Source organism: Lissotriton helveticus, chromosome 6 (genome assembly GCF_964261635.1).
Source record: "Lissotriton helveticus chromosome 6, aLisHel1.1, whole genome shotgun sequence".
Lineage (NCBI taxonomy): Eukaryota > Metazoa > Chordata > Amphibia > Caudata > Salamandridae > Lissotriton > Lissotriton helveticus.
In genome coordinates, this window is record NC_136067.1 from 1,708,658,876 (window position 1) to 1,708,674,446 (window position 15,571).

At 49.3% G+C, this 15,571-nt stretch overlaps 1 protein-coding gene across 1 annotated transcript in view; it reads left to right on the forward strand.

Moving 5' to 3' along the window:
• LOC144763712 (uncharacterized) overlaps positions 1-15,571 on the forward strand; it is a 3,323,440-nt gene that overhangs the window by 3,092,837 nt on the left and 215,032 nt on the right. The gene's annotated exons all lie outside the window — the stretch shown is intronic.

The following is a 15,571-nucleotide window of genomic DNA, read 5'->3' on the forward strand; positions in this document are numbered from 1 at the left end:
TTCTGGAACACTGCTGCGGCGGACGCGAGGCCGAATGGCATCCGCCGGAAACGGTAGCACCCAAAAGGCATGATGAACGAGGTTAGTTTCTTGCACCTCGGGTATAGCGCAATATGGTGGTATGCTGAGGTCAGGTCTATGGTGGAGAACCATTTGATGCCTTTCGTCTGGGCCAACATTTCATTTATCTTGGGCAACGGGTACTTGTCTATTATGATGTTTTTGTTGAGATCCCTCAGGTCAATGCACAGGCGTACCTTCCCACTGGGCTTCCGGTCTACGACCAGGGGTGCCAGCCATGCCGCGCTCTCTATGGGTTCTATTACTTCATTGTCTTCCAAGCGCTGCAATTCTTGTTGCACTGCGTCCCAACAGTTAAAAGGTATGTTCCGCACTTTGTGGCTCACTGGTTTGGCCCCCTCCTTGAGACATATCTTGTGAGTGAACTTCGTCAACTTGCCTATGGTGCCTCCAAAGACCGTCGGAAAACTTGTCTTCCACGTGTTGGCTTCGTCTGTTAGTGCATGATCCGTCATCAGCACTTGCGTTGTGCCTCCTGGGTTTAGTTGGATCCCCAATTCTCCTTGATCCACCCATCCCAGCACTGAGGGTCCGTTCTCTGCCACATATAGCTTCCCTTCAGCCGTGGTCCTTTGAATTCATACTGTAGTGGGCGGTACCCCACCATGGGAATGGGTTCTCCTGTGAAGGTGACGGATGGATGTCCGGAGGAAGAAGGTGTGTGCCTACGAACTTCACAAAATATCTGTCCCAAATGCTGCGTTGTATGATGGTGTATGGAGGTCTTGAGTCGGCGACCATGGGTTTGCGCGTCCTGGAGCAGTCGATGCCCAGGACCTGGTCATCTATGCACAGCACACTGTCGTTTTCATCTTCGCCCCCTCCTTCGTCTGTCTCTGAGTCTTGCGCCACGTATTTGACTGACATTTTCCGGGGTTTGCACCTACAAACTTTCTCAAAGTGTCCCATTATTCCACATATATGCATTTGGCTCTGAAGGCCAGGCATCGTTTGTCATTGGCCGCGTGTGCCCAGCTTCCGCATCTGTAGCAGCTTTTCCTGTCCTCTCCTTGGGGTCTCTGGTTCGTGGCCGTTTTGGTGAACTATTTCTTGGGCTGTCTAGATCCTCCCGAGACTGGCTGCCTCAGCTTTTGGGTACCGGCCTCTGTTACCTCGCTCACCGTGGCTCTGCTGGCACTGTCTTTTTTGGCGCCCTCCGCACACCTCTTTGAGAGTTCCGCTTTTTTGACCATAGCTACTATCTCTTTGAGAGGGGCGTCGCCGCTGATCCACAGCTTCTCCTGTATGGATGTATTCACCGTGTGCATGATGATTTGGTCCCTTATGAAGTCATCATGGAGTCCTCCGAACTTACATGTGACCGCCAATCTCTTCAGCGCTGCTACATAGTCATCCATCGATTCCCCAGCGTTATGTTTCCTCTGAAAGAAGTTGAAGCTGTCAATCGCGGTACACACCACTGGTTGATAGTTGGAATCCAGGTCCTCTATGGCATGTTGAAATACATCTTCATCGTCTTGGGGCCTTGTCCTTTTCACTAGGTTTGTGTACACCCTGATGCCTTCTGGGCCTAAATTGTGTAGCAGGATCTTCTTTTTCCGCTTGCTCTGGAAGACTTCGCCTCCTTCGTCCTCCAACGCCGACAGATAGTTCAGGAAGTATTCTTTCCAGTCTTCCCATTTCATAGCTGGTTCTCTTGGTTTCGGTTCGAAGGGAACTGGATTTGTGAGAGAGAAGGTTTAGCCGCTTGCCGTCTCGGTCGCTCTTTGTCCGTCCTGGGCGGGGGTTTCCCAGGGGCACTTTGAGGCACGAGGTTCTCTTCCCCTCCTTGCCGGTCCTTGATGCGCCAGGGACAACAACCCCCGGTGGCTTGACGTACTTCCCGCTGCTGGCACGTGGGGTGCTTGGTGTGGCTGTGTTTGGCGCTTAGAGGCACCCTGGGATGTCCCTGGGTGTCTGCTTCTCTTCAGTGTCCACCTATCAGTTCAGCTGTCTGGCGATGGGATACCACTTGCTGCCGCCTGGGTGCCTGTTCCAGTGGGGTGGTGCCCACTTGGCTCTCTCTGTGCCCTTCCGGTGAGTGTTGGGCAGCACCCTCGCTGGCACTGCTCACTGTGTGTTTCTTACTGCTGTGGGGAAAGGCACCGCTCCCCCCGAGGGGCTGTTGCTGCTGGTTGCTAGGGAGGGGCTGGCCAGTTGAGGGTATGTGGGGAAAGCCTTCTTGGATCCTTTACCCTCACTCTGTGTGGCTTTAGTATCTGTGCTTGCACAGGCTGTCGTCGGGCGCCCTTCTCTGCAACTTGCGGGGGGGGGCACTGCTGCACTCACTGTTCTGCCGTGTGCACGCTCCTCGCGTTGTGCAGGTTAGGTGCACCGCCTCTCCCCGGTCTTCTGTAGTTGCGGGTCTGCCGCACTTTGCCGCCTTGACTCTGCCTCGATCTTCGTTGGCAGGCGGCAGGCACTCCGCTCCTCTGCTGCCGCGCTCGTGATCAGGCCCTCCCGCGGTCCGCAGGTCGTCGCCACGCTGGGTTGCGGGGCCAGACGTGGGTGTGTCCGCCTCCCCCAGCCTCGTCGCCAATTTCTAAGAGGTCCTGGGGTCAATGAGAGGTGGACACCACGTTGCGTTATACGTACTATTTAATATATTTAGTTCACGAGCGCCGGGAGAAACACCCGCTTGAACTTGGCTGGGCAACACTCATTAACCCCCGCCTCTCGTGCTCCCTGCGTTCCCTGCCGTGATGCAGCAGAAACACTAGAGTGCCACTCTACATAATACCCATTACTTTTCTCTGGGGAAAAAACAGAGGCTATAGCCTCATAGCCCCCTGCTGAGGGGCCCTAAACACGAGGTATAGGCCCAAGCCTCAGGAGAGGGTTTATAAGGAGGGTGAGGCAGAAGGGCTATAAGGCTATTCGAGCATTCCACCTACTGAGTGCAGAATGTTCTAAATTAAAAAGAGAGAAACAGAAAGGCAAACTTTGGAATGTTGGAGCACTAGGATTATACAAGTCATCATAAGCCTGGAGCTACTCCATTGTCTTCAATAAAGCGCTCAACATTCCAGTGTTCTAATAAAGAATAGAATCAGCCACAGTTTTCTGGAGCATCCCAGTAGGTCAGATTAGAACTGGGATTCCCACAGTGTAAATTCTGCATAAAAGAAGACTGGGGCAACACAGCAAACTCCATCTGACCACACTATCACCAGTCCAACTTGGAGGATGAAATCCGATTCACCGACAAAATAACATGTAAGGTATCCCATTGCTTTCATGTCACACTTTTTGCTATTTAAAAATCATATATACTTACTCTGGTAATTTTTTTTTTATTGTGTTTTACATTTTTAAATATTATTGTTATACTACTTTATTTCATAAATGTTTAAATGTAATGTTTTTTGTTATTTTGTTACAGTACCTATAATATATAATTTTGATTTTGCACGGTGCGCGGCCATTCCCTGAACATTTCAAATAATTTATTGCTTCTCTTTATGAGTCGAAGCAGGAAACTAAGCTCCTTGTCCAGGTACAATAGAGCATAATATATCCTAGAGAAAATGATGTTTACTCTTTCCTAGGCTCATGGTACGGCATTGATCTTCTCATATTGATTACTGGTACCACTGTTTCAGGAAGATCTTTTTCTCTGATGCAGTGGATTCAGTACCCTGTTTGTGTTCAATACTTTTGGAATTCAATAACAATATCATGTGGATGTAAAGTACTGACACAATCTCACTCATTTCAGAGGATTAGCTCATATCAGTGGTATAAGAATCATTAATTTTCCCTGTCTTTTGGAACCCCTGCCTGGTCATGACAAATGCCTTTACAGTGTTTCTTGATAAAACTCATCAACCTTGTCATCTGATATATTGATCCTTCTCAAATTTAGGTAATTCAGTGTCACTATGGTGCCACAGAGTAAGGGACGTTCGAGGGCCACCAGTATGATTAAGATCGAGGATATCATCTCGACTAAGCCCATATTGATAAAGTCAAAGGCTTTGGTATACGGGACAATTTACGGTTTGTTGTGTACTTATGTAGACAGGTACCCACGGACACATTTCCGACTGGCATTTGTTGTATAGGTAATTATTGTAAATTGTCATACCAATTTATAATCGTGTAAGACTCGATTTCATTGGGGTTTGTATTGCTCTTATCGTTGAAGAATTGAATTGGATGACGGCATGAATCTAGGTCTTTTTTACCATGGACAGTTTTGAAAGATTGCCAAGTACATTTCTTCAAAACATTAGTGATTATTCCCATGGATGGCCTGTTGAATGTTAGTTGCCTTGGTTCTTTACTTGTTCCTAAAAGATAATACCATGCCAGGATCACTTATGTGTGCTTCTATGAGAAGATTACATAGTAATTGCTCAGGGTTATGCGAAGGTTACGAATTGTTCATCGCAGCCTCAATTTGCGCCATAAGCAGTAGAAACCCATTGCATGCAGTTGCTATTTTTGTAAACATTTCATTTTTCCCTGCTAGTTTGGCATGCGTTTAATTTTTCCTTGCTCATCAAAGCAGGTTCTCGTACGTTCCTAGTGCTGGAGCTCCCAGCAACATTCTGTTCACAGTGGGTCGCCAAAAGTGTGGAATGATGATGTTTAGTAGTGCTATCGAATTGTTCTACACACTGTACCATGGGCCAATAGTGGATAACCAACATGCAAGTATCTAAGTGACCTGGGCTCGAATTATGGAAGTATCCCAGGAGCACAGTGGTCGTTGGCACTTTGGTATTACAGAAGGGGCCGCAGACGCATGTGTGGCCCCTTCTGTAATACCAATAGTGCTGGCACACATACATCGCCAGCGCTTCCTCAAGAGGGCATTCCCTCATTTGAATTGTGGCGTGGCCCCATGCAAATATGGGAATCCCTTTGCCTCTGCACCCACGCTGTAATAAAGATGTGGGCACAGAGGCAAAGAAGCTCTCAGGAGGCGCACTGACAGTGCTCCAACTAAAAGGTGGCACACTTTCATTGTCCCCCCTGATTGCAGCCCTCTGGCGGGGGTAAAAGGGGTCCAATGGACCCCCAGACATCCACTTGCAGGTGGGTGCAGTCAGTGACTGCACCCACCTGCAAGGGGATCTCTAATCCCCATTTAAAGTGCAGATGGGTTGCCGACTGCACTGTGAAAACACGGAGTGGCTTTAAAGTAGCGGCTCCGTTTTTCACATGAATGCACTGCTCCCAGGGCAGCTCGAGTTTGCGGTAGCCCTGGGGCAGTGCATTGATCATAATGTGGCGCATTTTCCTCGATTGCACTGGGCACACGTTTTGAAAGGTGCACCCAGTGCAACCCAGGAAAATGTGCCACTTTCATAATATGGCCCCTTTGTTTTTGATGTTACAGCATAACCTCATGGGTCTTGAATGGGAAAAGTTGAACACATGCAGTGAATAATACCTGCCACTTTAGTAATGCAGCTATGGTGTAGAAACTGGCCTTGACGGCAAATAGTTTGGAATCTTCTGTTGGACATTGTATCAGTCAACTTGTAGGGTTTTCCGGTCCAGGGAAGACATGGCTTGGCAGTTCGGGCTGGACTGTTCCCATGAGGCACAGGGTCAAACTGATTTGCATATGGCCGTGTCTGAACTGGGGTGGCGGAGTGAGCTAAAGAACGGTGATGGATTAAACCCAGATCAGTTGACTGGGGGTGAGTGTTTGTATTGTCAACGCTCCGTCCATCATCACCTTTGGTTTTTCTTTGTTCGCCCTAAGTTGGCAGGGTATGCTCAGACGTGAGTCCCTTGCTCACTTTGCCACTGGAGTCAAGCAAGCCCGGCTGAAGACGGCTGTAATGCCTTAAACCGGTCCTGGGAAGCTTGATTCCGGTCCAGGGAAGACATGGCTTGGCAGTTCGGGCTGGACTGTTCCCATGAGGCACAGGGTCAGACTGATTTGCATATGGCCATGTCTGAACTGGGGTGGCGGAGTGAGCTAAAGAACGGTGATGGATTAAACCCAGATCAGTTGACTGGGGGTGAATGTTTGTATTGTCAACGCTCCGTCCATCATCACCTTTGGTTTTTCTTTGTTCGCCCTAAGTTGGCAGGGTATGCTCAGACGTGAGTCCCTTGCTCACTTTGCCACTGGAGTCAAGCAAGCCCGGCTGAAGACGGCTGTAATGCCAGAAACCGGTCCTGGGAAGCTTGATTCCGGTCCAGGGAAGACATGGCTTGGCAGTTCGGGCTGGACTGTTCCCATGAGGCACAGGGTCAGACTGATTTGCATATGGCCATGTCTGAACTGGGGTGGCGGAGTGAGCTAAAGAACGGTGGTGAATTAAACCCAGATCAGTTGACTGGGGATGAGTGTTTGTATTGTCAACGCTCCGTCCATCATCACCTTTGGTTTTTCTTTGTTAGCCCTAAGTTGGCAGGGTATGCTCAGACGTGAGTCCCTTGCTCACTTTGCCACTGGAGTCAAGCAAGCCCGGCTGAAGACGGCTGTAATGCCAGAAACCGGTCCTGGGAAGCTTGATTCCGGTCCAGGGAAGACATGGCTTGGCAGTTCGGGCTGGACTGTTCCCATGAGGCACAGGGTCAGACTGATTTGCATATGGCCATGTCTGAACTGGGGTGGCGGAGTGAGCTAAAGAACGGTGATGGATTAAACCCAGATCAGTTGACTGGGGGTGAGTGTTTGTATTGTCAACGCTCCGTCCATCATCACCTTTGGTTTTTCAGGGTTTTTGAACATGACCTACTTGATATCTTGCAGGGGCCGTATTAAACAAGTGTCCCAGGGGCGCAACTAGCATTTGCGCCTGCTTTGCGTGCCCCCTGGGGCACTTTATTATTGCAGAAGGGAATGCAGACGCTGGTGCATACCCTTCTATAATACTGAAACCGCTTGCACACATACAGCACCAGCACTTCCTCAAGAGGGCGAGCCCTCATTTGCATGGGGGTGTGGCCCCATGTAAATGAGGGAATCCCTTTGCCACTGTCCCCACGCCGTATTACAGATGCGGGCACAGAGGCAAAGAAGCTCTCAGGAGGCGCACTGACAGTGCTCTACCTAAAAGGTGGCACACTGCCAGTGCGCCCCCTGATTGCCGCCCTCTGGTGGGGAACATGGAGGTCCCATGGACCCCCCTAGACATCCCCTTGCAGGCGGGAGCGGTCACTGACTGCACCCACCTGAGGGGGATCTCTAATCTCCCTTAAAAGTGCAGGCAGCTGCCGCCTGCGCTGTGAAAACACAGAGAGGCTTTAAAGCAGCCGCTCCATGTTTCATAAGAATACACTGCCCTCAGGTCAGCGTGAGTTCTCGGCTGTCATGGGGGCCGCTCATTCACCATCATACGGTGCATTTTCCTTGATTGCAATGGGCACACCTTTTAAAAGGTGCCACCTGGTGCAATCAAGGAAAATGCTCTGTATGTATAATATGCCCCCTGATTGTTTGAGAGTGATTGCTTACATGTGTGCGGTGGACTCAGTGTCCAAAAAATTCAACATAAATTTTTATTTACTGTTGTATTTCTGTTGTTTTACCTGTCCGTGGTTCCAGCTTAGCCTTAATTTCCGTGAGGCAGATGATCTTAAGATGACCGTGATCAGTTCATACAGCCTCACCACCTCGGCAGTACACTTCTAGAAATTCATGTCTTCTACCCTGTGTCAGCATGCTTCTCCTTGTGTCGTGGGACTCATTCATGACTTGTGCTATGGATGTTACGCCCAAAGCTTTTCAACTAAAGACACAGAACTTTATCCCAAGCAACCCACAAAAACAATATGCTTGTCAGCTTGGAAATAACCTTTCTGAAGATGTGAGCATTACATGTTTACTGTACTTTCCAAAGTGATTCAATTCATAAAATCGTGGTTATTTAAGTCACTCCCCAGCCAATCTTTCTCACTTCAAGAACCCCTTTGTGGTGTTAGCGTTCTAGACGCTACCGCCTGTGCGTGTGACGTAACACACGCCGGTGTTCCTGTGAGGACTGCGCATGCGCGAGCGTGTGTTTGCGCGCATCAGAGCCCGGCAGAGCGCGAGTCCCAGCGGACGCCCGGCGCTCTTCCCCCGTATACTTTGTAGTTAAATAAGTACCTTTCCCATACTAGCACTCGACTCCGTGTAATCATTCAGGTGCACTCCTACCTTCTACAGTGGCGACGAGGAGTGGGATCAATCCACACAAAACAAGAAGGAAGAGCACTTGACAAAGCAGTGGTGGTAAAAGCTCAGGGAAGCCCAGGACGAAGATCTCCTACACCACACACCTGCAGCACATGAAGAGACGAACGAAGGAGCTACAAAACCGAGGGGAGAGCGTGGCAGAGGCGCAGAGAAGAATCAGGCACATTAAAGGTCAGAAAAAGAGAAGTGACCTGCGCAGAAGCACAGTAGGGACACGCAATCACCCTAACTAGGAACCTGGCCGAGAAGGGTGCCCACGAGGGAGCGGGAGGAAGCGCACCCAGCTCCTCAACGTCGCAAGCAGAAAGCGCCAACGCTCCTGGCAGCCCCAGACGTCAGGAAGGAGACAACAGCGCGCCAGGGAGCCCCAGGAACCAAGCAGAAGGGCCAGAAAGACAGGTCAAGATGAGCAATCAGGCGTCATCACTCACAGCACCTATCCCGTTCCTACCCAGGCCAGGAGAACCCCAGATAAAGTGGGAGGACTGGAGGGAGTACTTCAGAAACTACTTAGAAGCCCTGGAGGATGAATCCACAGATGAGTTTACCCCCGCAAGGCGGAGACGGATATTTCTGCACAACCTGGGCCCGGAGGGCATAAGAGTGTTCAAGAACATTGCGACTGCGCCACTACAAGCAGTTGACGCAGATATCTTCAAGCAGGCCTTAGATGACTTAGACGCTCATTACCGCCCGGTTGTATGTGTCTCCATTGATAGGTTCAACTTCCAGCAAAGGAAACAAGGCGATGGAGAATCGGTTGACGACTATGTGGCAGCTTTGAGGAGGCTAGAGGTCACGTGCAAGTACGGGGCTCTGGAAGAAGACTTCATCAAGGACCAGATAGTAATGCACACCACCAACAAGAATGTGCAGGACAAACTATGGGCTCACGGTGAGGCAACATTGAAAGAAGTGATTGCAATGGTGAAGAAAGCCGAGCTCTCCAAGCGGTGCGCAGAGGCTGCGAAAAAGGAAAGTGCGCAAAGAGTCATGGTCAACAAGATTGATGACGCGGAACCATCGAATAGATACAAAATGGCGCCTGGAGACGACCGTGGAACCAACAAATGGGTGGGAAAATCGGGGCAAGCAGGAAGACAGTGCTCAGTCACCAGATCATCATGTTACAGGTGTGGTAGCGTGAACCACACAGCCCAAGACAAACGCTGCCCAGCTTTTCGTGCGAAATGCATGTTCTGTGGCCTGATGGGCCACTTTGAGAAAGTGTGCCGGAAGAAGGAGAACAAGACAATGGTGAAATACATAGCGCACCAACCGCAAGATGGAGGCACCGGGGAGCAGTCAGGCGAAGATGACGAAGTGCTGTGCATCGAGGAGCAAGTGCTAGGCATTGACACTCAGCGATCCGACAAGCCGCGAGCCGACATGTTAATAGTTGGAGTGAAAATCAGGATCGCGATTGACTCAGGATCTCCGTACTCCATTGTGCAGAGATCAGTGTGGGAAGGGGACTTCAGTCCGAGCCTGGGCCCACAGCTCAATCCGCCGGACATCAGACCTGTGTCATACACGAGTAACCTGATCCCCATGGTGGGGTACCGGAGTCTCCTGTTCGAATTCCGAGGAAGAACAGCCACCTGTAAGCTATATGTAGCTGAAAAAGGTCCCTCCGTGCTAGGGTGGAGAGACCAAGGAGACTTGGGAATCAAGCTAGACCCAGGTGGCAAAGAACAAATACTCCTGACAGACGATGAGCAATGGCCTGATTTGGAAAGGGTGAGAAGAGAATATCTCAAAGTCTGCGGGGGCAAGGTGGGCAAACTGGAGAAATTCATGCATAAAATTGTGCTCAAGGAAAACTCCCAGCCAGTATCCCACAAGGTCCGCAATGTACCCATCGCGGTGAGGGAGGCGGTCCAACAAGAACTGTCCCGACTGGAAGAGCAGGGGATCATAGAGCCCATCGACAGCTCTGAGTGGTTGGCTCCCCTAGTGGTCGCCAGGAAACCCAACGGGAAGGTGCGCCTGTGCGTGGACTTACGCGAGCTAAATAAATGCTTGGTGGTGGAGAAGTTCCCCCTCCCTAGGATAGAAGAGATGCTAGCAAGAACCAGGGGTGTGCAATGGTTCTCCACCGTTGACCTCACGTCGGCGTACCACTAGATCGACCTCCAGCCGTCCAGCAGGAAGCTGACGTCCTTCATTACTCCCTACGGGTGCTACCGATTCCGCAGGATGCCCTTTGGACTGGCATCCGCAGCGGCAGTTTTCCAAAAACTCATGCATCGCCTGTTCAAAGATGTCAAAGGCATCCAGTATTTCGAAGACGACATCCTGGTAATGGGGATGGATCGTAAGGACCACGATACAAAGCTGGACAAAGTGCTGAGCGTCTTACAGGGAAGAGGACTCACGGAGGAATGGGAGAAGTGCCGTTTCGGTATGACATCCGTCACCTACCTGGGGCATGAGATAAGTGGACAAGGGATCACGCCCAAGAAAGACAATGTGAGAGCAATCTGCGAGGCCAGAGCCCCCAACAACAAGGAAGAGGTACGGTCATTTCTAGGAATGGCCGAGTACTATAGCAAATTCGTCCAGCATTTTGCAACGAAGACGCACGGATTGCGACAACTGGTTAGAGACAAGACGTCGTTTCGGTGGGATGACGAAGCTCAAGGAGAGTTCGATGAGCTGAAGAAGAACATCAGCCAGGCTGTACCGTTGCAGGGTCATGACCCAATGGGAGTCAGCATCCTTACCACTGATGCCAGCGAAAAAGGACTGGGAGCAGTCCTCGCTCAACAAAGGGAGAACAACACCGTTGAAACACTCAGCTTTGCGTCCAGAGCACTGTCCGCTACTGAGCAGAAATTCAGTGTAATCGAGAAGGAGATGCTGGCAGTCGTATGGGCCATGGGAAAGTTCCGGCAGTTCCTGTGGGGCACGAGGTTCCGCCTACAAACCGACCACAAGCCACTGGTCAAGGTACTAACCTCAAGTGGCCATGCCACGGCCACCCCGCGGATTGCCAAGATGACGCTCAAACTATTGGAGTACACGTATGACTTCGAGTACATCCTGGGTACGCGCAACAAAGTGGCAGACTATCTTAGCAGAGCGTCAGCCATGGAAGACGCACCCGCACCTGCGGAGGAGAATGAAGAAATGGTGGCAGTAATGGAAGACATGGAGAAAGCGATCAGCATGCAAGACTGGACACACACATATGGAAAAGACGAGACCTTGGAAGAGACCAAGAGACACTTAGTAAATGGGTGGTCGGAAAAGAAAAAGCTGAAGGAAGAACTCAAGAAACTGTATGAAGTGAGAGAGGAGTTATCCATGAGTGACACAGGAATATGTTTGTACCGTCGAGACAGAGTGATACCCCCACAGGAACTAATCCCCACTTTGCTGAACCAATTGCTCGAAGGTCACCTCGGCATAGTGAAAACCAAGTCGAGGATGAAGCAGATGTACTGGTGGCCAGGGATGGACATCATGGTCGAGAGACACGTCAGGGACTGCAACCAATGTCAGGAGTCTGACAAGGTGCTCAAACCATTGAGGCCGGCTTTGGGCAGTTTCGAACAACCCCGTGACCCCTGGGAAGATGTAGCTGTCGACATCCTCGGGCCGATATTAGATGGACACGGAATAGCCAAGTACTTGTGTGTGCTGGTAGACAAGTATTCCAAGTGGCCAGAGGTACATGTGCAGGAAGAAATGGACTCGGAGGTTGTGATCAAATTCCTCACCTCAGTGTTTCTGAGGGAAGGCATCCCAAGGACCATCCTGACGGACAATGGCCCGCAGTTCACATCAGAGAAATGGCAAAGATACATGGAGAGGAATGGAATCAAGTCCAAACACACGTCAGTGTATCATCCTGCCAGCAATGGGCAAGTGGAAAGGTTTAATCGTGTTCTGATGGGGTCAATTCAAGCTGCCATAATGCAAGGAAAGGACTGGGAAACAGAGATTCAAAGAATGCTGTGGGCGTATAGAATTACCCCCACCGCGACAGGGTACAGTCCCTTTCAGATCCTCAGAGGCAGGCACCCGTTCACGAAGGACAATGTAGCGTGTAGAGAAAAAACCATCACCAGCAAGTGGTCGCCCGCTGTGGTCCAACACAACTTGGAGAAAGCCCAGAGAGTGTACACTGACCACTACAATCAAAGGAAGAGAGTGAAAAGCTCTTCGTTAGAAAAAGGGGAGTGGGTGAGAGTAAAACAAGCTGTACTGAAGAAGAAGGGAGAGAGTAAATACAGCCCACCCCTACGAGTAGAGGAGGTGTACAGCAGAGCAGCACTCCTTAGTGACGGCAAAGTGTGGTCCCAAGATCGCATGGCCAAAATCAACAAGATAGTGAAGTGGCCGGAGGAGAAAAGCACCAGCATGCCCGATCAAGGACAAGATGGACGAACTGAAGAAAAAGAATCAGTAGAAGAAAGCATGGGAGGTGAAGATGCAGGCATGGACAGGGGAGACCCGGTCGAGACCAATGTGAAGGAAACATCAGCGGGAGTAGAAGCGACGCCCGGGAGAGCAGGACACGATCAAGTGGGAGAAAAGGTGGAAAGCCCCGCCCCTGAGCTGCTCCGAAGAACCTCCACTCCGGTAAGACGCACGCGCGCTGGGAGATTGGTGGTCAGACCCTTGCACCTCAGAGACTTTGAATGATTGAACATTGAACATTGAACTGCCTCATTCCCTTGTGGAAAAAAGGGAGATATGTGGTGTTAGCGTTCTAGACGCTACCGCCTGTGCGTGTGACGTAACACGCGCCGGTGTTCCTGTGAGGACTGCGCATGCGCGAGCGTGTGTTTGCGCGCATCAGAGCCCGGCAGAGCGCGAGTCCCAGCGGACGCCCGGCGCTCTTCCCCCGTATACTTTGTAGTTAAATAAGTACCTTTCCCATACTAGCACTCGACTCCGTGCATTCATTCAGGTGCACTCCTACCTTCTACACCCTTCGAGCACAAAGGCTTGCGCTGAAGTTTTGGCTTCCATTGAAGTTGTAGTTCCTGCTCACCTCTTGAAGCTGACCTGTTGCTTCTCACTTATGGAATGAATACTCCCTAGCTATCCTTCACATCCCCAGCAATGTCTTTGACTGTGTCCAGCTTCAGCGATGTCCTTTGAAGTCTTTCATTATCTGAGGACCTAAACCTGCAGAGACCTTATTTGCAAGAGAAAGAAAGGATCAAAGTCTAAAACTTAGTACATATGTGATCCCATCCAAAACCTTAGCACATAACTGAAAATCAATATTGGGGCAAACACTGAAAAGTGGCAAGGAAGAGTGTTTCTCCCTTGATTGGTAATCTTTTCAAAGGCAAGGACATAAGAAAATAATTATTTTCTGCTGTGTTGAAAATTCAGAGGCCTTTCCTTCAAATTTAAACTGCATCTTCTGAACAGTAAGGTATGTGCTATAAGCCAAGGTTGTATAAAAGATAATATGCTGAGTGAGGTTGCATTGGTAGCTCATGTTTGTGGGTTTGAACATGGCAGCTGTGATCCACTGGAAGAGAAGATCTCAGTGGGCAGAGCCAGCTGATGAGTCAGCCATATCCTTGGAAGACGTAACACACCAATGCCATCATCTGATTTCGTCCCCTTAAACTTTCACTCATCTGACCAACACTGTAAATTCGACTTTGTTTTAGGTGGCTGCAATGTTGGTTTTGGGGTGGGGGGAGAATAGTGTTGTTTACATTAAAAAGATAGTGATTCTGACAAATAGCTCCTAATAAATAAATGTACTGTTTAAACAACCTCAGTCATTTTGGACCTATTTTTACTTCTTTGCTTTCATATTAGTATTCAAGTTTACTGAGAGAGAACACAAAAGAGGGACATAAGAATGAAGAGGTAGACAAAGGGGGAAAGAAAGGATGAAAACGAATCTGCAAGACTGAGCTAAGCAGGGGAGGTGGTGGGGTGGGGAGGGGTTTGGTGGTGGATAAAGAGGCATAACATGGATTCAAGACTAGGCATCCTTAGTATTTGGCACTGTGAAATTTGGGAGCAATGGCCAAAGGCTTCAAGCAAAACTTTGGCCTTGGCAATTGTTCCTACAAATTAAGTGCTGCAGGTGATTTTCGAGGCTCTAATTACATTTAAACTGATGTGCATTATCAATAAAGCCCCATTTTTTCAGCAGCCTTGATTTCTGACTTAAAAAATTATATAGAAACAATAGAGACCTATAGTCAATCTTAATAACTGAACGCTATTCGCAGTAGGTTCTGTGAACAAAGGTCTGGTTGTAGGGCCTGAACACCCTCTAGGCCATGCATCAAGAGCCTATTGTATGTGGCCATAGGCTGTTCTCACCTGGTTCTGTGGATATTGGCTGAGGGTGCATGGCGTGGTCCAAGGACTTGTCCTGTACCTGTCTGAAGATATTTTACTTTGCACTCTTAAGACATGGATAGAAAGGCTGCAGAGCCTGCACTGAGCCCATTGCATACAACCACAGGCTATTCACAGCATGGATGGTGGGCACAGGGGATGAGTTTAGGGTGAGTCCAAAGACCATGCCACATGTCCATGCCAATTATGATGTGGCATTGTGTGGAAGACGTATTATTGCATCTCGCACCATAACTGGGGATTTTCAGTGGTTGTCAGGTTTGTGCGCATTACCATAATGTCTCTTCAAATGAAGGCTTTAAGGGGTATATATTTACATATATAGCGGCTTTATTGAGAACTTTTTCCTCCACCTCACAGAGAACCATGTCATGACATTCTACCAATGTGGAGGAAACCTATCGTTGTTTGTATGTCTTCAGTTGAATATTGCACAGTAGATGTATCTTTTCCCATTGAGGCTAAGTCTGAACGCACACAGTTGACTGAACGTATATTCTTAAAATTAGGGCCCTGGGTTTTACTGAAAGGCTGTGAATCAGTAAGATACGTCTTTCCTGTGAGTATAGTTTTTCATGGACTACTCCAGTTTTCGGTGGATTCAAACTTATTCCTTGATTTTGACTCTGTAGTGTCTTGCTTTAAGAGCAGGTTGTCTTGTGATCATGCATGGAATGTGGAATGTTGCTAAGGAAGGCTGTGGAACTGGTCAGTTGACATTTGTCAGTCTTTGGTGTTGAATGGGGTCTCTGATGTCTTCTACTTAATAAAGACTGCTTATACTTCTCTTCTTCTGCCTCCTGTGTTCCTGAGGAGATGAATCTTACATTTGGCGACGACTGGAAATAAGACAATGACCCACGCTTACCTACAGGAGACCCCAACACACAATCCTGAAGAAGACCCTTCCTTGTGCCCATCGTGTCCTGCCTCGTCTCATTCAGAGGAGAAGACACACGTCTAGTATCCTGTTCTCGTTATCTTTCCAGA